The sequence below is a fragment of the Pteronotus mesoamericanus genome, unplaced genomic scaffold (assembly GCF_021234165.1).
Source record: "Pteronotus mesoamericanus isolate MK-2021 breed Mesoamerican mustached bat unplaced genomic scaffold, CSHL_Meso_final scaffold_651, whole genome shotgun sequence".
In the NCBI taxonomy this organism is placed as follows: domain Eukaryota; kingdom Metazoa; phylum Chordata; class Mammalia; order Chiroptera; family Mormoopidae; genus Pteronotus; species Pteronotus mesoamericanus.
The window spans coordinates 22,010,316-22,035,987 of record NW_026555325.1 but is presented as its reverse complement, the minus strand read 5'-3'; the positions used below and the strand labels follow the sequence as shown (position 1 = coordinate 22,035,987).

General features: G+C 33.0%; 1 protein-coding gene across 1 annotated transcript in view; it reads left to right on the top strand.

Annotated features, from left to right (window-relative positions):
• The window catches only part of BAZ2B (bromodomain adjacent to zinc finger domain 2B), a 359,528-nt gene that overhangs the window by 170,188 nt on the left and 163,668 nt on the right, over positions 1-25,672 (top strand). The window contains exon 5 of the mRNA XM_054562718.1: positions 20,976-21,078. The gene's annotated coding sequence lies outside the window, so the exon portion shown is untranslated. The remainder of the gene's footprint in view (positions 1-20,975; positions 21,079-25,672) is intronic.

Below are 25,672 nucleotides of genomic sequence, written 5' to 3'. Positions count from 1 at the left end.
ATTCCTGGGGAGCTTGCAAGCTACCTCAAGCTATTTTCTGAATATACCTAATGCTTTTCATTCTCTAGTCCCCAGCATATATTTTCCCTCCACCTGGGATGCCATTTTCTTGGTTCCTCTACTTAGCCATCTTTGCCTTTCAAAATCCCACACACTTTTCAAGACCCACCTATGATTTCACTTTTCTGTGAAGCCTTTTCTGACACCCTCAGTTTTTTTTTGTTTGTTTAAAGATTTTATTTATTTATTTTTAGAGAGAGGGAAAGGGAAGGAGAAAGAGAGAAACATCAATGTGTGGTTGTCTCTTGCGCACCCCCTACTGGGGACCTAGCCTGCAACCCAGGCATATGTCCCAACTGGGAGTCAAACCACCGACCTTTTGATTTGCAGGCCAGCACTCAATCCATTGAGCCACACTAGCCAGGGCTAATTTTGATCCCATATTGCAGTATCTGCAGTTGACCCTTGAACAATGCAGGGGTTGGGGACACTGACCCCTCCTCAGTCAAAAATCCATATATAAATTTTGACTCCCTCAAAACTTAACCACTTGTTGCCTACTGTTAACTGGAAGCCTTACCAATAATCTAAACAGTCAATGAACACGTGGTTCATATGTTATGTGTATTATATAGTATATTCTAACAATAATGTAAGCTGGAGAAAAAAATGTTAAGAATATCATAAGGAAGAGACAATACATTTACAGTACTGTTTATTGAAAAAAAATTTGTGTAAAGGTAGACCCAGATGGTTCAAAACCTTATTGTTCAGGGATCAACTGTATATTGCTTCTGTGGTGCTTACGATCCATCCAAGGTGATAAGTAGAGTGCTTTGTCAATTCATCTGGATTGCCCTCGTTGCACTTATATAATGTCTTATGTATGGTAGGGATACTATTAATTAAAATCATTTAATTAAATGTAACATTAATAAAAGCCACTTCACCAGTTAGACCTATTTGGGGAAAGATCGGTTTGAATTAGGAAAGATACTTAATTATGTCATTTTTATCTAGTGTTCTTAAAAACACTATAGGATAAATTTAAACAGTAGGTTTCTCTGTAGTGATCTTTAAGACTTGCTCTGATGAATAGTAAAGTTTATTTATGATGAGTATAATGGTTGTTCAGTTTATTTTTAGACTTTTAAGTAACTACCTTAAGTCAGAGTTTGTCAAACGGTAGTTTGAGAAATCATGAATTGGTTCTGTAGAGATGACTTGACTACTGCTGGTTGCCTCCCCTCCCCCAGAGAATAGCCCTTCACTTATTTTTTTGTTTTTTTTACTATACTGGAGTTTTTCACATGACTATTTAAGAAAGGACTCTTCTGCTGATATAATTTGAAATACTTGTTATGAGAGTATAGATACTTCAATTTTATTAATTTATTTACATATTTGCCAATCTCTTGCAAAAAGATATTATTCCTGCTTTTTATTTCTTGTATTACCACAAATTTAAAATCAGTAGGCCTTATGAATATGAGACTTCAAATAATTAAACAAATAGTAGGTAATTGGCTTTGAGGGTGAAAAATAAATTGTTTATGCTCTGATTATTCTACATTTTAATATGGACTTTTGAGGAGTTAGAATATCAAGAAGTTACTGGAATTGGTATGGGAATTGTGAGGTAGGCTGAATAATTTTGTAGATCATGACTTCTTAAAATTTAATGTGCATAAGGTTCTGATTCATCTGGGTTGGAGCTTGAGATTCTTCATATCTGGCAAGCAATTTAAATGTGCTGGTTGTAGACCACACTTTGAGTAGCAGAGACCTAGATGACTTTCCCAAGCTTATCACCACATTTTAGTATTACATTTTTTACCCTAGAGTAAATAGGTTTTTGGTATTGCCATATACAGTTTTTTGACTGTCTCTCTACAGTCTGATTTATATGTTGCCATTTTAATAGAAATTTCTGTTTGTTTTTTTAAGGAAATAGTTTGTGTGTGGATTAATGATTGGTCTGTGATTATATGGTTTTTTGCTTAAAATCATCCTTCAAGATTTTAAAAATAGTTAGCTTTGAGAACTATTAGACTATCTGTGGCAACTTTCAAAGAGTTTAAGCTTAATAAGAAATATCTGTTTGGTTTACTGTCCCAACACAATTGTAGTACTGGTGGACTCTTTGTTATTTTGCAGGATACTGTTTTAGGTTTAAACATTAAGGTACTATAAAAATAGGAAACAAATTTGTTTGACTAATGGTGTTTTAGTTGGTATAAGTACTACTTTTTTAAAAAACCTGTTATTTTTATCACGAATTAGTAGCAATTATATACCACAGCAGGTTAGGCTGTTTAATTTTATCTGTAGTACATGTGAATTCACCTATTTTGTGTAAACAACCAATAGGACATAGAGACATTTAGTTAAATGACTTATACTAAAAAATTTTAAAAATTTCTGAGTGACATTAGTACTTTTCTTTAAGATATATAATACCAAATACTTTTATAGTCTTTTGGGCTTTATAGAAAATTGTAATAACTAAATAATAGATTTGAATCATCAATCTTTAAGAAAATTCTTGGAATTCCTTATTTTTGATAAATGCAAACTGATAATTAACTTTGTAGACCAGGAGAGCAGAGCATGGTGGGGGGGGTTGATTTTTATATAAAAACATTAGAATAATTTTCATGTTGATAGTTACAGCCACTCTACATTATTTCACTTGTCAGTAGTAGAAATTGCTAGAGGAATTACAATTAAAGTATATTATTTTCTTATTACATATTAAGTAAACACTAACATTACTATAAGAGTTTTCTTATGAAGTTTATATCAAATATTGATAATAAGTTTCTTTTGGACCTGATCCAAAAATTGTGTATAGAAATAAACTTCCTTTGTTTCTTCTGGTAGCATCCATTGATTTTTTTTCCCCTGAAGGTACATTAATAGTGCTTATAGAAGCAGAACAGTTGGAATTTACATTAAAAATAAATGTGATGAATAAAAAGCAGTACACTATAATATTATAGTCTTGATTTTGTTTTACCAAAGTTCCAAAATCTGAAGGACATAAATACTGACAAGGTCAAGAAAAAAATGAAAGAAAGAACAAACGATGCAAAAAGAAAATGACACTGAGGTGTTGGTTTAATACATATGTATTCCAGGCTGATGGTTGATTTCATTAGCAAATCTCATTGTTATGCAATGTCTGTTCTTCTGCAGCAAAATGAATATTGTATCCTCACTGGCTCTATGTGTATCTATTATGTTGAAATAAATGAAAAATATGTACTTGTAGCTGTTTTAGGTTTACTCTTTTCAGTTTGTCTTTTAGGAAAAAAATTGAATTATATTTTTTCTTTTTGTTGGTAAATTAGTCCAAAAGCTTTTCAATTTATATTACAGATGTTTCCTACTTTTTTTCTCTGAAGTAAACAATGATAAGGTGGTTAACAATGTAATCATTTAATTATCCTATAACTTCTAAAATAAACAGAATATAATCTTGATTAATTTAAGATAATGTTAGTATGAACTTCTTAAGCATATGCTTTCTAACGTATTTTTAAATGTTAGGAGTGGATTTTCTTTTTGCAAGAAAAATACTGAGCAAGTATATTATGTCAAATGTAAATACTGTTACCTTTTGCAATAGCAAAAATTGTATGTTAAGATTACTATAAATAGATTTGAATTTTCATAACATAGGGAATTCAGAAATAACTTTCAGTAGCAACACTTTGGAAGAGTTTGTTTATTAAGAGAATAGACTACATGATTTTTTGGGTTATTTATGTGAGCTCACATATGGGTAAAACAATTGTCACTTAATTTTAGTCATTTTGAAATCTGATAATAATTTACAAAATCTATTTGGATTTTGGTAGTGTTCTCAAATGTTATACTCACAACTAAAGTTCTTTTGACAAACTTGAAAATAGAAAAACCCAAAGTTTTATTTACTATGGGTTGATGATAAACCATTGAGAAATGACCTATATGGTAAAAATTAACCTTCTTGCTTACTTGATATAATCCTAGTAAATATCTTGGTTATTTTTGAAAAAGATGAGCTGTTATAAATATATATGTTTACTAGTGTATCATTATTGGGTTAATTTTTATTTAGAGTCTTTGCATTTTATTCTTCATAGTGATTAATAAAAAACAAGGGAATTTAAAATCTAATAGGAGAGATCCCAGAAATGATTAAAGTGTACTGTAGAGCTAAATCATGTAGAGAAGGAGGTTTTATGGTCTCAAATAGTGAGCTCTGAAAGTGGAGGAACATCCAGAAAGTGATGAGATCTAAACTGATAATGAGGTGGGGAAGCAATGAGAAACAAATAAACATAATTTGGGAGGTGGGAGAATATACACTTGGCATCTTTGGGAGACAAAGAAGAGATCAACCCAACTGTAGAGGATATGATTTGCAACTACCTGTTTACCTCACATGAAAATCAAATTGTAGCAGTGTTAAATTTTAGTAGCATTCAGTCCAGATACATGATATATTGATACTACCACTGTGGACTTTGATTTTTCTTGTATAATAAAATGGGGGATGGAAGACTCCCTTTATATTAACATTACTGTCTTCTCCCTCTCATCAATAACATAACATAAGAAGTAAATGCTGTAAAAGCATGCAAAGATTCATGCTCTAGAATGAATCTAAATTGGTACAGACTGAATGGGAATATAGGAATCTAGAAATTCTAAGTCAGATTTATCTACTTAGAAATACCAAGCTGAAGAGGAGTAAAAGTTGTCATAGACTGGGCTCCCAGGCTGTTGAATTGAGCAGGATCATAGAAGGTCACCAACAAATAAGAGAGGAGTGGTTTTAAGTTAGAAAGAGACGTCCTGCTTTAGTGTCTGAACCTACCCACCAGTGTCTGCTCTCCTTCACCTGTCTAGAATTAGTTATCACTTACATGCCCATTTTACTTGCTTGTCCAGCAGAAAAACCTGAATTTAGAAAATGAAATATGAATTTGGAATATGAGAATAGACTGTGAACTTAATAAGATCCTAGAAATTGTTATTTTTGTTTAAAAATCCAGATTAGACAAATTGCATAAGTCTCCCTAGCAGAATGGGTGATTTTATAGGTAACCTGACATTATGTTATGGCCCTGGCTTGTGCTGAGGAAATGTTAAAAGAAACGGTCATGTGACATTTATTATTTAATTTTTGTAAAAATGCTATTGAGAAGATTATTGTATTGTCTAATGTTGCATTATTAAAAAGTATACAAGAAATTCCTCTCAATTTTGAGTACTAAGAAGAGCTTTGGTACTTGATGTATTTTATAAAAAACACCGTATTGAAAGTGAGTATTTTCTAATTTGATCTTGTTTCCCACTTTGATTGCTAGGGAGCTCAGAGCTGAACCACCTTTATCTTGTAATTGTGCAAAGCTTTAATGATAGACGTCTGGGTTCCAAATTTTCTTTTGTTTCATCTCTCTTGCTTTCTCTTATTTTCCCTTTATTTATATTAATGTATACTTTGAAAGCATTCTGTTGTACTACTCATAGTTCTATAACTCATCCTAAAATTATTTAGGAATAAGATGGGATATAAATAACCATATAGAGCTTATTTGTTGCCCACAGTACACAAGCAAATAACGGTAGGAGACTGTCTTCATTTTTGTGTACCTTCCCCTCTCTCCCTCTTCATTTTGCATGAATTTCTTAATCTTCTTTGTGAGATCTTAGACTTGCTAGAGTGTAGGGGAATCCTTCCTGAAGGTTTTTTTTTTTTTTGTCTTTACAGAGCTACCATGTGTAGTTTGTTGTGCCAAGTGTGCCCTATAAAAGAGAGCCTGACTGAGACAACAGGAGGGGTTGAAATATATTGTGGAGGAGGGAAAGGTGCCTTCTTCCTACATGACAGTTCACTGGGGTTTTTTAAAATCATATTTATTACACTGTTTGTCCCCCTCCTCTTTAAATTGTAAAACTCTAAATACCAAAACTTGCTGACAAGCTACTTTGAATGAAACAGAATGTATTCATTCTGTTTAAATGTATTTTATTTACCTCTATATTTGTATTTTATTCTCTACATTTGACCCATTATGGGAAACTTAAGATAGTCATAGATATTTGAAATAATATTCTAATTTAAAGTTTTGTGGGTTTTTTTGTATTTGAATTACATAGTCAAAATTACCGATATAGTAGCAATTATATCTTAAATTTTCTAAAAAGGAAATAACTATGTTTTGCATTCCAGGTATCTATAGATATTTGAATTATTTAATATGATCAAGAAATCCAGTTGGAAGTAACTTCTTAGTCATAGTTTTCTGAAAATTTCCTATTTCATTTGTCATCATAGTACAGGTAGTGATTAGTGACTTGCAGTAATGTTGTTCAGTATTGAATAAATATTCCTTTCAAATGGCACATACTAAGTTTGTAATGAGACCTGTTCTGAGATTTTGTAGTCTTGGCAGTTATCTACTTGGTTCTTGTTTTTGTTATTTATTTTATCATCACTTTGTTTTGTTTTCTATTTAAATATATTAGCATTTTGTTTTGCAAAAGAGTAAATGTAAACCTGATTGAAGTAATATAATTTAATGCCTTGATACGGTTATATTGTCATAAAAGGGTCGTTAAGAGCTCTTTGCAATACAAAGCAGGTATGTTCATAATAGTTAGGACATAGATGAATGGCCTTAGTATATATAGAATTTTTAAGATACATGCAATTTTGTAGATTAAAAAATAGCTCCTAAATATTTTTGAAGTAGTGAATTAGTTTATCCTTTTGACAGAGTGTGTGTTTGTTTTACACTCTTCGTTAATTTAAATCAGCCCTCATTCAAATATACTAGAAATTTTAAAGAGTGAAAAAACAGCAGTTTGGGCAACATAACTAAGGACAAGGAAACTTAGTTTTCAAACTAACTGTATATTTTTAAAAAATGCTCACAGGTAAATATTCTTTTCTTTTTGAAATATGAATTTAAAATGGTGACAGGAACAACTTTAAGTTATATAATCTTGATTCATATAATCGAATTTTTTTTCGAAGACTGCCACTTAAATTATAAAGTGGTCATATTTTGCAGGAGCTTGTCCTAATAAGAATAGGCTTATGCTTTAACTAAAAATTTAATTTTGATTTTTAACTCAGAAAATTAACTACTTTACTGAAGCAGTTTAAAGACTTTTCCTTATATCTAGCAGGATTTTGGTTTTTAAGCAGTTGTTCTTAGTTTTCTTTTAACCTTATTAACATTGCCTTGTTTTTACAATTTAGGTGCCAGAAGTAATTTTTAAAAACTGCTTAAACCGATTTGGTTTTCATGCATTCCTAATTATAAAACGGGTGCCTATGCCTATCATGAATAGCCCCCTTAAAAATGGGAATGCATGAAAACCAAATCGGTTTAAGCAGTTTTTAAAAATTACTTCTGGCACCTAAATTGTGCCAGAACTCTTAAAGAAAGAACTCTTTATTGTCTGTTTTGACGTTAATAAAATTAAGAATGATTTCTTCAGACGTCTACCTTACCTGGTTTAGTTTTGTCACGTGAGCATTCACGTTTACTGGTGATCTAAGTGCTCCACCTGCCTTTCAGTTTGTTTGCCAGGAAATCAAGATGTGTAAACTGCAGGAAGTACTATTTGACCCTCTCCGACAGTATCTCATTACAATAATTGCTAATCTCTGAATAAGACAGCCATGTTTTGTGAGTAACAGAGAGAGAGGTTGTGTTAGGTAGATTTTAGGTGTTTCAACAAATACAGCATTGTAAATGCTTACTTGGATTATGTTTTCACGATAGCTTTTGATAAAAGACATATGGTGACCTTTGGGGTCAGCAAAGCTAGGACACAATAGTAGGTATTCTTTCATGCCTTTTAACTGAAAAATTTCACGGCTTGTTGTTTTGGAGTGCTGTCACTGCTCTGAATCGAAAGGATAATGGCTACTTCCTGATTAAAACCTCTCTACAGTAAGCTCTTAATGTTATACTGTATGTGTTTTTCTCCTGTAAATGCAATAATAGTATTTGGTGTTCTCTTTACTTTTTATCATTGTCTTTTCTCAGGTATATCTCTTATAAATATATCTTAAGGTGAAGTTTACAATTAGAGTAGAAACTACTGTTTTAACTTTGGAGGATTTTTTTTAATGAAAAAAAAAAGTGTTTGTTTGGTATCAGACCCAATCATCTCATTCTCATATACTTATTGTAGATTTTGGTTAAAGCAAGTAGCTTTTTAAAAAGACAATGAAATGATAAATTATATTAATCTTTTACTTTCTTGGTACTGTAAGCAAAATCTTAAAAATAACTTAAGTAGTAAATCAGATTTGTTTTTTCAGAGAATGTTTGGATAAAGTAACTATATTTTTTATTTAAAGAATTTCATAAATGGATTTACATATATTGTCACAATTGTTGATAATTGTTTTATTTATTAAATTATTGTTGTTAAATTAGTGCAGAGATCCTTGTGATGTGAAAGCAGCATTAAGTACTCGGGGAATAATGAGCTTCTTAGTTTTAACCCTAAAGCTGGCAGTCACTCCATCTGTGGTTGTGGGACTGTCATTTAAACTGCTTATCCAAGGCCCCTTGTCTGCTGTCCATGTGAGTGCTAAGTAAAATATGTATGTTTCTTTATTTCTTTACAATAGTACAAACTATGTAGAAGATGAGTTTTCACAAGTATTTTATAAAATGGAGAACTGATTCTGAAGATAGACTAGGAAAACATTTAGAAGTCACAGTAGATAGAGAAATAACAGAAAAATTACTTATAAAATAATAGAAAATAAGGTTTAAAGTAGGTATGCTATAACTTGGCCTTTTACTTTGAACAGAACTGTTAGTTATGCTCAATTCTTAATATGTCATTATCAAAGTATTACACATATTGTTGGATACATGACTAAAGTGAGAAGTAGAAAGTTTGGAGGTGATTTAGTAAAGAGTTACAAAGATACTTAAATCATTTAACTTATTCTCAGAAGTCTTATTCCTGGAAAGGAGATTATTTAAAGTAGAGGGAAGAATGTGTTTATCTATTACAGGCCTATAACTATAGTTTGCCTAAATAGTAAGATGTTTAATTTTTAAACTCTAGCATTAGGTATCCTAGTTATATTAAAGGAAACATGATGAAATTATTAAACATTGAAGACAGTTACCGAAGATGGTTATAGAACCAAACATCCAGAAATATTTAAAAATATTCTGGGATAAGGTAAATAGAATGTTACTTTTGTTGACAGTTAAGATACCCTTTTTTTTTCCCCAAATGCTTATTATCAAAATTATTTTAGGTAACTCTGTAATTTTTATAAAAGTTACTGGTACTTTCTAAGGAGATTTTAAAGATTTATTAGTAAATATTCTAGCCTAGTCAAGTTATAGAAGTAGGACTTAGAGTTCCTGTGTCTCATTTGTATTAACAAATAATAAATGTCATTTATTTAATACTTAATATGTGCAAACCACTTGGCTAATTCTATTGTAGGAGGGACAGACTTTTACCTTTACCCTCTTGGAGTTCTTTTTGGCCGGGCCTCAGAATTAAATTGACATAAGACAGATCAACAAGAGGAAAGCATACAAACTTATTTAATGCAAGTATTGTGTGATACCAGGAGTCTATCTGAGGAATAAAGACCCAAAGAAATGGCAAAACCTACTTGTTTTATATTACTTGTAGGTAGAAAAAGAGATGGAAAAGTGACTAAACTATATGGGGAGGCTAAAGGAAGATAGGAATTATTTTAACAAGGTCTTTTTGTGTAGAATTCTCTTGGTTTCAACTTTTTGTTCTTAGTGATAAGAATGCTACTTTCCTTCTGGTATAGGGAGTACAGCTTTCATATAAGAATTTCATTTCCTGCTTTTAAGAAAAAGCGGGAAGGTCAGAGTGTTTTTGTTGTATTAGCTGTTTTTGAGTACCTTTAACTAAAAATAGTCAATATGCCAGAGTGGCATGTTTTGAAGTGGCATTTTCTTAACTCTTTACTATTTTTAAAAATTAATTAATTTTTTAGAGAGAGAGGAAGGGAGGGAGAAAACGATGGAGAGGAACATTGATGGGTTGCCTGCAACCCAGGCATATGCTCTGATTGAGAATCAAACCAGAGACCTCTCATTTTGTGGGATGGTTCTTAGCCAACTAAGCCACGTGGCCAGGGCATGCCTTTTACTATCTTTATGATAATCACATCAGGTGCAGATAACATCATTACCCCCATTTTTACTGAAAAGTAAATAGTTGTAGAGGATTTAAGTAATTTTATCAATGTCCTTTAGCTAGTCAGTGCCAGAGCCAGACCAGTTCTAACAGAATCTAGAATCAGGAACTCAGTTTTCAGTGTCACGCCTTAAGCATTGTGTTTATATTGTGGAGATAATAAAGGTGCTTACACCTTTGACTTTCATGGTTTTATTTTCACTAACTTATCAAATATTATGGAGTGCTGCTAAGTGTCAGTCACTGTAAGGAAGTATTAGTTGGTGGAAAGTAAAGTAAAATTCCTTGTTTCAAGAAACTTGCACTTTAGTGGAAGAGGCAGAAAATTAACAGGCTATTACAGTACAGTGTGTTAACGGATATAATAGGGGTTAACACAGGATGCTAAAAGAGACACAGAGAAGTATCTAATGTATTCTTTTATTTACGTATATAATTGGCATTTTTTTAGTGCTGTTCTAAGTACGTGGGATATATCAGTAAGGAAGCTGTCAAAGGTCTTTGCTCTTGTGAATCCTAGTGGGGAGATAAACAATAAGCATAATAAATAAGTAAAGTACTCATTATATAGCATGTTAGGAGGTACAAGTGTTATGGAGAAAAGAAAAGTAGAACAGGGTAAGTAGGCTATGTTGGTGATGGGTTGGAGAGTCTGGGCAAGGACTTACAGAAAAGATGATATCTGCGCAAAGAACAAGGAAGGTAGCTATGTGTGTATCTTTGCAAAGAGCCTTCCAAACAGAGGGTTTGAGGCAGAGAGTGTATTTGGTGAGCTAAGGGTAATGAACAGAGGCCAGTATGATTGGAGCAGAGTTTGGGAGAAGGGGTGGGTATTGACCAAGTTAATGGGTGGGAGGGACTTACAGGAGTCACTCTAGAGCTTTGAGTAAATTTGGCTTATATTTTTGAAGTATCACTCCAGTTGCTATGTTGAGAATACAGTTGACCCTTGAACAATGTAGGGGCTAGGGGTACCAATCCCCCCCGTAGTCAAAAATCCTTGTATAACTTTGACTACCCCAAAACTTAACTACTAATAACCTGTTTACCAGCAGCCTTACCAATCACATAAACAGTTGATTGACACATATATTGTATGTTATATATATTTTATACTGTATTTGTACAATAAAGTAAGCTACAGAAAAGGAAATACTAAGAAAATCATAAGGAAAAGAAAATACTTACAATACTGTATGTATTTACTGGAAAAATATCCAAATGTAAATGGACCTTGCAGCTCAAACCCAAGTTGTGCAAGGGTCAACTGTAGATCATAATGAGGCTTTGACCACTGGTAAGGAGGCTTTTAGAGGGGGCTAAGTATCAGAGGGTAGTGGCTTGGATAAGAGTGGTAGTAATGAAATTCTGGATGTTTTTAAGATCCAACCAAAAACTTTTTCTGATGGATTGGATGTGGGATATGAGAAAAAGAGAAGACAAGATGACTCCCGGTTTTTGGTTGAGCAACTGGAAGGATGATGTTGCAATCAACTGTGAGGTGGGAAAGGTTTTCAGAAGAAGCAGGGTTTGGGATAAAAATTGGGGGCTGAGGTAGATTTTTGGGTGTCTCTTAGATGTGCAAGTAAAGATTTTGAGAAGGTTTTCCAGTGGAGATACCATCCAGATTGAGGCTGAAGAATGAGTTGGACTCATCCAGTCAAAGAGGTGCTTTATGATGAGGTTTGAGAGCGTTCTTTATACACTTAAAGGAACATTGTCATTTTTTACTTTATGTATTATGAACTACAGAGTAACTAAACATCTAAAAAATGATAAAATTGTTTATCTCAAAGAACAAATTTTGGGGCATAGTTAAGTTTTCAGAGTATTTCAGTGGATATTATATTCTTAAGTTGTACTGGGTGCTTTTAAGTACCCTGATCTTTCAACATAGTACCATAAGGTAAATATTATCATACTTTGTATCTGGAGAAACTGAGATCAACACTGTCTAAGGTTATTGGTACATTAGATGACTGATGTGGATTAAAATCCAGGTCTTTAGATTCTGTTGCCCATCCTCCTTATTTTAAAAATGTATGCTAAATAGTAATGGAAAAAATACAATAAATATTAAATTTAAAAAATTAAAATGTATGATATTTTTAACTTTGTAAAATTTTAAACTTTTGTTTAAGGTTTCAAGAAGATGTCTTTTTTAACACTAACCTGTATTGTAATGTAGTGATACTCTTGGAACATAAGGTTTATAGATTCTTGATCATGAAGTCAAGCCTTTTTTTGGTTTCTTGAATTACTGCATCATTTTCAGTACAGTTATTTATTACAAACACACTCTCTACTCTTAGCCCCCATTGCCATTATAGTGCTGAATATGTGCTTAAAAAATTACAGCTGCTGTCATAATCTTTATCCCTCCTTCTAATATGCTCTGACATTGGGAATCATAACCCAAGCTTTTTGGAAGCATGTAAATTACAAAACCTCAGAGATCAAGTGCATAAGGACTTTATAATTAATGAAAAATGTGTTTTAACTCACATACTTATTTTGCCTTATGGAAGCCATTTTTTGTTTGCCTCCTTTATTGGTTGTTTTCTGGGGAAATGAATTTGATAAATAGTTGTGTTTTGGGCTGGAAAAGCAATATTCTCTGAGGTGCCAGTGGGTATATTCACTGGAAAAGTGACATAGATCGTTCTACATAGGTGGTTCTGCTTCAGGAGGGAATAGACATATAGTTGTTCATTGAAACAATTTACTTTTGAGGTAATGATGCCATATTTTAAAAACTTAACACTTTTGCCTTTAGGTCAAAATGAGTTATTTCTTAAATTTCATGTGAGTTAATACTGTTTACACTTATGATATGTTTTAAAGTCACTATTAATAGCAAGTCATTCAAACACTCCGCAGGAAAGAAATATTTTAGCAAAACCGTGTTACACAATTTAAAAATTCCTGACTTAAAAAACAACCAACCTGTGCATTAAAATAGTCTGTTAGCCTAAAAGGTCATTTTAAGTATATACTAATGACATAGGTAGGAAATTTACCTAGCCTTTATGTTTCTGTTCTTTAAATATGACCTTACTTCAAATGTGCTGTTTTATTAATTTCTCTTAGGATCACTGTAATCATCAAAAAACTAAAAAATTTTCAGTTACAGTTTACTTTCAGTATTATTTTGTATTGATTTCAGGTGCACAGCATGTAGTGATTCGACAATCACATACATACTTTATGAAGTGTTCCCCTGATATTTCCAACACCCACCTGGCACCATACATAATTACTGCAATATTATTGACTATATTCCCTATGCTGTACTATACATCCCTGTGACTCTTCTGTAACTTTCAATTTATACTTCTTAATCCCTTTACCTCTTTCACCCAGTCCCCCAAACCCAAAACACCCTTTTTTGTTGTAACTAAATTTTCTATGTAATTTTATATTTTAGTTAATTCTATCAAGATTTTAGAAGTATATATCCTGAACAATTTTTCTTTTCCTTTTTTTTTTTTAAGAATATTTATTTTTAGAGCAAGGAGCAGGTACAGAGAAAGAGAGGGAGAGAAACATCAATGTGTGAGAGAAACACTAATCAATTGGTGACCTCTCACAGGCCCCCAACCTGGGACCTGGCCCTCAACCCAGGCATGTGCCCTGATTGGGAATTGAACCAGCAACCTCTAGGTTCTCAGGCTGAAGCTCAGTCCACTGAGCCACACCAGTCCGGGCTGAATAATTTTTCTTAAGCATAAAAAATATCCATACAGTAGTTCTCCTTTATCCTCAGTTTCACTTTTCATGGTTTCAGTTACCCATGAGTAGGTGTGGTCTGAAAATATGAAATAGAAAAGTCTAGAAACAAACATTTAAAAATTGAGTGCCATTCTGAATGAGTGTTCTGATCTCTTGCTATCCTGCCCACGACGTGAATCATCCTTTTCTCCAGCGGGTCCATGTTGTTTATGCTACCTACCTGTTAATCACTTTGTAACCATCTCAGTTATCAGATCAACTGTCAAGGTCTTCTAGTGCTTGTGTTCATCTCATAGTGCTCAAAGCACCCTTAGTTTACTTAATAATGGCCCCAATGCACAAGAGTAGTGATGCCTGCTGTTCAGATATGCCAAAGGGAAGTCGTAAAGCGCTTTCTTTAAGTGAAAAATGAAATTCTCAATAAGGAAAGAAATCATATGCTGAGGTTAGTAAACTCTAAAGTAAGAATGAATCTTCTATCAGTGAAATTGGGAAGAAGGTCTAAGAAATTTTTGCTATTTTGCTCTGAGAAAAACTACATTCACATAATTTTTCTTATAGTTTATTGTTATAATCATCCCATTTTATTACTAATTATTGTTAATCTCTTACTATGTCTAGTTTAAAAACTTTATCACAGGTATGTATGTATAGGAAAAAACATGATACTACCCATGGTTTCAGGCATCCACCAAGATCTTGGAGTGTATCCCCATGGATAAGGGGGGACGACTGTATGTTAAGTATTAGTGTATTTCTCTCCTATCTTGTTTTATTTTTTATTTTGACACTGTCTTGTCTTTGATTCAATTGGAGAAAACGAAAAATGACTGGCCATTCAAAATTTTCTTGTAGAAGTACTTTATTATTGACTTTTTTTAATAATTATACTGAACTAAGTCTACTACATCCTCTAGTTGGAGTGCCTGGGGAATTAGTGTTTTCACTTTTTTTTCCAGAATGCTTTTTCTTAACATTTGCATAGAAACTTTTACCTAATGTACTTGTGCAAATGTAAAATTGAATTATTTTTAATGGTTTGATGATGGTAGAGGACTAGGTCCTGATTTGACATTTTGAGCTACTGCTTATGTTGTTTGGTAAACAAAATACAAAATTAAATATGAGTCTTGATTTGGTCATTTGAGCAACTAATTTAGTTTTGTGAACAAAAGCACAATCAAATATTAATTGTGTACCAGTAATTTAAAAATACCAAAGATATCAAAATGAGGATAAAATTAGTTGGTAAATAAGTGATATAAACAAGTCACATACTACAAGTTGACAATAAAAGAAATGATACAAGAAGGCTCATTTAAGGAAAAAGGACCTGAGCTTCAAGGACTTCAAACATTAACTAATTTTCATAACATCTTTATTAACACATAATTAACACACCACACAGTTCACCCACTTAGAGTGTACAATCTAGTGGTTTTTGGTATATTACGTTGTTAAGTTTTTTAAGTTGTGGTAAAATATATAATGTAAAAATGGCCATTTTAATCATTTTTAAGTGTGCAGTTCATTGACATTAATTACTTTACAATATTGTACAACCATCATCGCTATTTTCAGAGTTTTCATTACCTCAGACAAAAACTCTCTAACTATAAGGCACTAACTCACCATTTTGTCTGCTTCCCAGCCTCTAATAAACTTGAATCTATGTGCTTTTGTCACTATAAATTTGCCTAATCTAGATATTTCCTATAAGTAAAATCACATAATAGTTGTCCATTTGTGTCAAGTTTATTTCACTTGGTATGATGTTTGTTTTCAGGGTTCATCCATGTTATAGCATGTATTAGAACTTCATTGCTCTTTAGGGCTCAGAAACCTAAATAAATTTTATATATATTCATATATATATAATATATATTACATTTATTTAATCATTTATCTGTTGATGGACATTTGGATGTACAAATATTTGTTTAAGTCTCTGCTTGCATTTCTTTTGGATGTGTGTGTACCTTGGAGTGAACTGTTAGGTTATGCAGTAATTTTATGTTTAGTTTTTTGAAAAACTGTCAAACTTTTCCATAGTGACTGCATCAAGCATTAATTTTTATTGTTATACTATAGAGTATGTAAAAGAGCAGATTAAATGAATGCTGGCTTCAGCATATACCATATACTTTCCTTGAAAGGAAAAAAGAAACAGCGATATGCTATGTGTGAGAACGTGTATGTATCTGAGGAGCCACCTTTTAAAGTGAATTTTAGTAAAATAATTAAGTCCTGGTTGTATGCAATCCCAATTTTGCTATAATATTTTATAGAACATGGTCATGAAACTTCTATTTCTTAGCCTACAGAAAGATGTTATAAAACTGTAAGTATGGATATTTCTACAAGTAATTAGTGTAACTTATTTTATTTCTGCCCAATTTTAAGATATTTATTTTTTAATTTCCCTTTTGGACTGTAAAGTAAAATCGCTCTTTATAATCTCTAACTGGAAAATATTCTCAATATATTCTTTTCATCATTTTATATTAATTTATTGTACTTCCTCTATGTTAACATTTATGTTTTATAAGTCAGAGAGATGACTAGAGGCATTTTAATTGACATTTTTAAGGTGACTCATTACTGTAAATTTTTGAATTCACTCTGAGTTAGGGAAATAATGTTTACTATATTTTTATAGATCAGTGAAGAACCACTAAGCCAAAAGGCAGCCTTATTTCATGGGCTTGATAAGACCATATGTCCCAGGAAATGGGTAGCAACACTGGAATAGGAAAATGTTTTGACCTAACTACAAATTTTTGTAGGAGGGATATGTACTATCACAAACACACAAACAGTAATAAATTACACTTATAGATTCAGTATGGAAATAGTAATAACAGATATAATAGGTCATCTGGAGAAGAATATTGTTCAGGACATCAGGAAAGTAATTTCTGGAAATGAAAAGAAAGATTAATCAGAAGTTCCTTTAAATTTCTCATCAGAGGGCATACACAAGAATATTTGATGTATAAGGAGTTTGAAATAGCCAGCAAGTTTGAGAAATTGGCATAGGATAGTTCATGGAATCATTTTGTTTTCTTTGTTCAAACATGAAGCAAGTTGCCTTAATATTGATTTGAGCCCAGTGAGTCTTTCCATACCTAAATAGGAACTGTGAATGAGATGGGGTTTCTAAGTCATCAACAAAGGTTAGACTTGGGAAAAAGTTTTGGGAAACAAGTTTCCACTTGGTTAAAAGCAAAAAATAGGAAAACCCCAAACAATAATTAATTGAACACAAAATTATGATAGACTTAAATACTTTGAATATTCTACTGAAGAATTAATGTAAAGGGATCAAAACCAAAGTGAAACAGAAAATTTAAAGAGGGCAATTAGAAGACAGTGTTGTTAAAATGCTTAGAACTCAAAGTGATCTGCAGATTCAGAACAGTCTCTATCAATGTCACAGTGGCATTTTTTTTTTTTACAGAGATAAAGAAAACAATTCTAAAATTTGTATGGAACCACAAAAGATCATGAGTAGTCAAATCAGTTTTTAGAAAGAACAAGGCTGGAGGTACCACACTTTCTGATTTCAAAATATATTTTCAAGCTGCAATAATCAAAGCAGTATAGTACTGGCATAAATATAGACTTACAAACCAATGGGACAAGAATAGGAAGCCCAGAAATAAATCCATTTGTATATAGTCAACTGATCTTCAGAGAGGGTGCCAAGAATGCACCATTAGAGAAGTCTTCTCTGTTCAACAGTGTTGAATAAACTGTATTCACATGCAAAAGAATAAAGCTGAACTCTTATTTTACACCATACAAAAAAGTAAACTCAAAATGAACTAAAGACTTGTATGTCAGAACTGAAACTGTAAAACTGGAAGAAAACTTGGGGGGAAAGCTTCATGACCTTGGTCTTGGCAGTGATATCATGGATATGACACCAAAAGCATTGGCACCAAAAAGCAAATACATGAGTGAGGCTACAACAAACTAAAAAGCTTCTGCACAGCAAAGGAAACAGTCAGCAGAAAAAAGGGCAACCTAAAGAAAGGGAGAAAATATTTGCAATATTTGATACTGGGTTTTTCTCCAAAATATATAAGGAGCTTCCACAATTCAATAGTGTAAAAAAACAACAACAACAACTAGTAACCTGATTTAAAAAGTGGGTTAAGGATTTTAACATATTATTCCAAAAAAGACATACAAACAGCTAATAGGCATTTGAAAAAAAAATGCTCAATGTTACTAGTCATCAGAGAAATGCAAATCAAATCCACAATGTAATATCACCTCACACCTTTTAGGATGGCTGTTATCAAAAAACAAAAGACAACAGGTGTTGGTTAGGATGTGGAGAAATTGAAACCCTTACAAACTGTGGAAATGTAAAATGGTGTAGCCACTTTACACCAATTTAGTATAGAGTTTCCTCAAGAATTAAATATAGAATAACCACATGATCCAGCAACAGCACTTCTGGATATCTATCCAAAAGAATTCAGATCAGGAATTCTTGAAGACATGTGTTCATTCCAGCACTTTTCACAATAGCCAAGATGTGGAAACAACCTAAATGCCCACCAACAAATGAGTGAAAAAGAAAAATGTAGTTATATGAATGCAGTGGAATACTACTCAGCCTTAAAAAAAGAAGGAAATTCTACAGTGGAACAACATGGGTGAATGTTGAAGACATAATGCTAAGTGAAATAGGCCAGTCACTAAGAGACAAATATTGAATAATTCCACTTATACGAGGTATCTAAAATAGTCACACTTACGTAATCATAGAGTAGCATGGTGATTGCTAGTGAAGAGGGGAGGGGGAAATGGAGTATAAAGTTTTAGTTAAGCAAGAGGAACAAGCTCTAGAAAGCTACTGGGAAACATCGTACCATGCAACAATAATGCATGGTATGCTTAAAAATGTAAAAGGGTAGGTGTCACTCTGTGTTCCTATGACAATAAAATTAAATTTTTTAGAAAAAGAAAATTTAAAGAGGGTAAAAAAAATACCAATGTCAATGTTCATTTCAAAATACCCGATGAACCCTGATGATTGTATTATTTATTTATTAGGCTGTTTACTATTTCTAACTGTAGGTAGATATTTCTATTCCAAAATATCTCTACTTAGAGTTAGCAGCAGTTGATCCCTTTCAATCCTCACTTTTTCTAACTTTTAAGTTTCTTCTTTTTAAAAGTATCCATACCTTTAGTATAACTAACTCTTGTCTACTCTGTCTCTTCTCAGTTTTCTTCTTTTAATTATTCTTTTATCATTCAATTTAGAAGATAAGTTGTCACATGGTAGGAAGCTTCAAATGAATCCTAGGTCTAATTTGATTCGTAGTATTTTAGTGCATTGATTAAAAAAACACATCTAATTTTCCAAAATCAAATTAACCCCTGATACATAACCAGGCTCATGTTCAAATAGACTTAATGCCTTAGAACTTTCTGGAGCTGGTATATGTGAAATTCAAATGAAATTATTTTAGGGATACCACTGCTTTTTTTTTATGAAGAATATCTTTCCAGGATTTAGTTTTCGCCTGATACTTGAAATTAATCAACACTGTTTGTAGATATAATTTTGTCATTTGGTTAATTTCTTTATTGCCATTTTTTAAAATTAAATTTATTGGGGTGACATTGGTTAATAGGGTCTTAAGGTTTCAAGTGTACAGTTCTATGATATGTGATCTGTATATTGTATTGCATACCAACCACCCGTAGTCAAATCGTCTTCTGTAACCATATATTTGGCCCTTTTGTATATTTTACCTTCTACAAACCCTCCATCCTCTTCCCTCTGGTAACCACCATACGATTGTCTGTCTGTGTCTCTGAATTTCAGTTTTATATCCCACATATGAGTGAAATCATATGGTTCTTAGATTTTTCTGATTGACTTATTTCACTTAGCATAATATTTCTCAAGGTCCATCTATGTTGCAAATTATTGCCATTTCTTGATAGGTTCTACTCTAGAATCTGGTGCTTCTATGCTTTTTACATACCAAAAACAAAACAAAAACCAAAAACTAAGCATATAGACCACTTTGAAGAATCCCTCCCTTTACTAGTTGATACAATATTTCCAGTTCCTTTGAAAGCTTTTCCTTGTTTACTAAGAAGATAGGGTTAGCATTAGTGTCTCTGACATTCTCCAAATCTCTTACATCTATCGTCATTCCTGGATGGTACCACAGACCTTGTTGCTAGTAACCTAGTTAGACTGAATGGAATGATGTTCAAGGTGTGGTCATGCAAACATGAACTAGACCTACTATGAAAACACTGCTCTTTTTCAGTTTAACACCTTATGGGGATGGACTTGACAGCCAGGGGGAGTATTGTTGACCTGCAGTTCTTCCCAGGTCATCTTTTTATCTTCTTTCTTCAAAGATTCTCTAGAATTCCTTTGCCCCCTTTCTCTCTTGTAGTGATTTAAAGCCTGGATCTTGTTACTGAGTTAGCTATGGATCTGGTTTTTGCCTAATACATTTTTTCTAGAGTTCTCCAAAGATTTCTCCTAATTTTGGACCTTTCTTAAATATGTATGTGAGGCTACATTTTAGAAGGAAACCTCAACTAACTACCTTCATTCATTCTTTCCTTCATTCTTCCATTCCTTCCTTCCTTCATCTGTCTGTCCATCCATCCATCCATCCTTAGGAACATTGAGATCTCCTTTGTTGCCATTAGCTGTTCTTTGATGCCCATCTAGCATCTTTCAGAAGGCATTCTTATTATTGCATACTTAATTTGGGGACCCCATGAATCTATAATTTTCATCACATACTTAAGATATCTTATTAAGATATGTCTGTTGGCTTATCCTGCAAAGTATTATACCTGATATTGAACAGGAGGCTGTAAGTGAATAATGGATTATTTATTAGTTGTATTTAATAGTGCCAAGCTTTGGACTCTTACCTCTTTGGATATTTTATCTTTTTAGATTCTTTCACTTACCTTATTCTTTCTCTTTCCTTTTTCTTATTCTCCTCTTATCCTAGGATACAACTTACTGAGGGTGGAACTGGACTCAGTACTCTCTGACCCCCAAAAGAAAGTTTGTAGGATATCACAAATTATGAAGAGGAGAGCACGGCATTGGTGGTAATGATGTTTCCCTTGCTGGCCCTGTATTTTAACAGATACACTGTTTCTGAAAAGCAGGCCCTTTTTCTAAGCTGCCTAAGTATTAATAATATATAGTTCTTCAAGGTTTGGGCTGCTTTCTGAACCAGGCCTATCTGGTTCTTTTTGGAATTGCTGCCCAAGTACCATCCAATAAGCAGCCAATAGAAATCTACATTATCCCTCCCTGAAAGCTCTTCTAAAATCTTTATTGCTTAGGAAGGCTGGTTTGTTCTGTTTATCTCATTAATCATTCTTTAGACATGGTATTGAAACTGACTTTGTGGATATTCAGTAATCTTCATATAATATGGCATATCACAACTCAAATCTTCTGAGTAGCTGGGACGGTAGGTTTCATTACTAAGTCCAGTTTTTCTCCCATCACCCTGGATCCCTCTGTATGTGGGTGAGATGGAGCTTCACGAAGTGGTAGACCATGGTCAAGGTTGCCTAGTTAGGGTTTCATGGGAAGCTGAAGAGCCTTGCCTAGTCACATGTAGTCTCATGTCTTTATAGAAATTTTAATGGACGAGTGGCAGTGCTATTTCCCCTGCTTCTTTTCAGTATGCCTAATGTATATATGTATATGTAAACCTTGGTTTAAGTGCTCGATTAGTAGCTGACTTACCAACCAGCCCTTATGAGAGTTCTTTGGGAAAAGTCAGAAAACTCTAGAAAAGGAGAGATCCTTGGTTCAAATTTCTCTGCAACCTTGTTGTGACAGAGGAAAACTGGGAGTTAACATACCTACCCTCATTACCAGGCACCCTGAATGTTCACCTGGGTACAGGGTAGACCATCTAAAATATGTAGTTAGCTTATACATGTGTACTTATTCACAACCTTCATTAACAGGCAAGACAATTATTTTTTAAGTATTTGGTTGTCAGTTCTAGTTTATAGACTCTCTCTTCATGTAAGTCTGCTTTTACTTGTATGCATTATATTTTTTAATATTTATATTTATTTTTATTTTTAGAGAGAGGGGAAAGGAGGGAGAAAAAGATGGGGAGAAACATCAACGTGTAGTTGTCTCTCATGCACCCCTTACTGGGGACCTGGCCTGCAGTCCAGACATGTGACTTGACTGGGAATCAAACTGGCAGCCCTTTGGTTTGGAGGCCAGCGCTCAATCCACTGAGCCACACCAGCCAGGACTGAATTACTCTTTTTTTTATTTTCCCACCTGGCTTTTGGACCTTAAGATGTTGATTAATTTTGTTTTTACCCCTTCTCATGGAATCTTCTTATCTAGGCTGTCTGTATTTTATTCTTCTATCTGTCTTAATCTGTCCCACCACCTCATTTTAGCAGGTCTTTTTCTTTCTTCCTTTTTTTTCTCCTTTTTTCATTTTAATCAGTCTTACAGCATTCTCAATATTATATACCCAGACAACAGTGCAGGGAACATTAGCTGATTATTATTTTTCTTTGACCCTCAAAATTGATATAGTACAGCAATGTTGAACTGAAGCTCTTTAAAGCAATATGGCGATGGTTTTCAACCTTGGCTGCTCTTTAAAATGTCCCAGAGAGTTTACCAGAACTATTGATGTGTAGCCCCCACTCCCAGAGATTCCAATATAATTGGTTTGTCATGGGGCCTTGGTATGGGTATAAATACAGGGATAGGCAACTGTAGGTTAATATTGTAATACAATAATAAAAAATGATAATATAAGAATAAACTCTTGTGTTTTGCATACTCACAGCTGTACACCTACTTATGCCCCACCCAGTATTTGTAAGATCCCCCAAGTGTTTCTAATACATAGCTGGGATTGAGAATTATGGCATTAAAGGAAGTCTAGGGAAAAACTTCTTTTTCTTTTTGTTTTGTAAATTAAATTTCTTGGGATAACATTATGTAAACTTGAGGTGTACAACTGTATAATACGTAATTAGTATGTTGCATTGTGTGTTCACTCACCCACAGTCTAGTCTCTTCCATCACCATATGTTTGACCCCTTTTACTCTCTTCATCATCCCCTCATCTTCTTCCCCTTTGGTAACCTCGTCCATATTTTTCTTTAGCTCATACACTGATATTCACATTTGAAATATCCGCTGTATTTTCCAATTTTATGTCTTTTGGTCTAAAATATCAAAGCAGTAAAAATATCTATTACTGTGTTTATTAGCATGAAGTCAAGTAGGGTAAAACTCTTTAATGTAGTAAAGAATTCATTTAAAAATAAATCTTTGAAAATCTGGTAGGTAGAGGCACTATGCCAGAATTCTCTTCTACTTTGAAATAGGCATACATCCCTTCTTCATTTGACTAAATTCTAAATTCAGACTTGTATTGGCCAGATTTTACTCTAAGTGGGTGAGCCCCTCCATTTGTGGTGGGCTGATTACTTTTATCTGAGGGTATTTTATAAGCCATATTTGTAATGTTATCCCTGTCTATCAAGATTTAAAATAAATTGATTGTGTTTGTAAATCAGGTTGTATTTACTAGGGCAGATTTTGAAACATAATTGCTCTATGCACTTTTGTTTAGAACATAATTTATATGTACAGATTGAACAACATAACCAAATAAATTCATGTGAAATATTGTTAGAGGAATGTTCTGGTCCTGTGCTTATATAAATATGGTAGTTCATATTTATATAAAAATTATCTTGCTATATAAACTAAGTGGAAACTCAGTTAGGTATGAGACTCATAAACCAAGTGGTATGCAACTGACCCTGGGGTATTGCTGTTTTTTAATTAAAATAAAATTAGCTAACACACGTGAACTAGTAGTCTGTAACTCTTTACCTGTAACAAATTTGAGAAGTTTGGTATAAGTATGGAAGAGTTTATGGCACAAATAGATGGCTCGAATATTAAGTTAAATTTTTAGGTTTTAACAGTTCATGAAAATTAGAAAAAGTCTTGGTGCGAAGAGAAGAATCTGTGCTGTGTGCTTATAAGTCAGGCTTATTGCATAATAGGTTAAATGTACTCATCATGAGTGATGCTTTTGACTTTTTTTCCCCCAGTTTACTTAACCAGTTTGTGGAAACTGAAAAAATTTTCTGATTTACTTCATTAGGTTGATGGCTTTTTGGAATTAAAGAGTCCCTCAACTTTTTAATCCTCTGGGATGGCCATTTATTCATTCATTAAACAAATATTTATTGAACATATTCTCTGTGGCACAACTGTTTTAGGTTTCTGAAGATACCATAGTGAACAAAATAGATATATTCATCAACAGTCTTGTAGGAATGTCAGACAATAAATAAGAAAAATAAATAAAATATATAGTAATTATATGGTCTAAAGGAGAAATGGTGTTGGTGATGTGGTGATTTTAAAATAATTACCAACAGAAAAGGCCTCATGGACAAGGCAGTGTGATATGACATTTGTTCATTCTGAATTAAAATTGCAGGAGGTTAAAAAAATATTACAGATGTATTTTAAAAAGTAGAATCCAAGCATATGGGAAAACTATAATTTAAAGATGTTAAATTGTCTTGTGTCAGATGCTATTAATTAGTACCATAGCTGGAAATGGAATCCAGGCGGCCTCCTTATTCTCAGTGCTTTTTTCCTCCTTGTTACTTGGCTCTTTTATTTGAGGAAATGAAGATGAGATGTGGTTGGTTATTGTTACACCTTTCTGCTATTTATTTAGAATACTTATAATCACCTAATAGAAATTCCATTTTTTAGATGGACAAGAAAACATAAGGAATGATAAAATTTGTTGCTTCTAAGTACAAAATTACAGAAGACCAAAAATTATTATTTCAGTAACTTGATATTCATACTCACAATGGAGTGGGACTGCTTCAGGATAAGGATAAAGTAACTTTTTCTATTATTATGATAGTGGGGTTGGGTTAACTGATAAAAGAACAACCTGAGATGCAGGATAAAGACTACTTTGCATTAACTTTAACAAGGATGTGGGGGAGATGTCCAAAAAAGCAGCCAGAAACACTGGAATTAGTAAAGGTATTAAAACAGTTATTATGGGAGCCCTGGCTGAGTGGCCCAATTCATTGGAGCATTGTCCCATATACCAAAAGTTCCCGGGTTTGATCCCTGGTAAGAGTGTGTCTGGATCCATGCTTCTCTCTCACATCAGAGTTTCTTTCTCTTTCTCTTTCTCTCCCTTCCTCTAAAACCAATAAAAACATACTCTCAGGTAAGGATTAGAAAAAATAGTTATGGGAAGCTAAAGTTTCATACAAAAAATAAATAGAACCATCAAATGAGAAAAATGAGGAAGACTAAGAAAGTGATAGTACTGACAGAACCAGAGTAGAATCAAATAGAAATAGGAGAGTGGGTTCAAAAATAGGATTGTGATGGTCAAGTATATGTCCCATTTACAGATCCGTAATGTATTTGTTTTTGAATTTGGAGTGATAGATTAAAGAAAATGTATAGGTCTCATTGGCCCACATTTTTCCACTTCAGAAATTGAAAACTGAGAAGCAGTTTGTTTAATTATTGATGAGTATATTTAGAAAACAATAAGCTATTCTTACTTTTTGTTATTGAAAATGTGTGAGAAATAAGGAGAGATATTTCTAAATCTTGTTTTTTCTCATTTTTAAA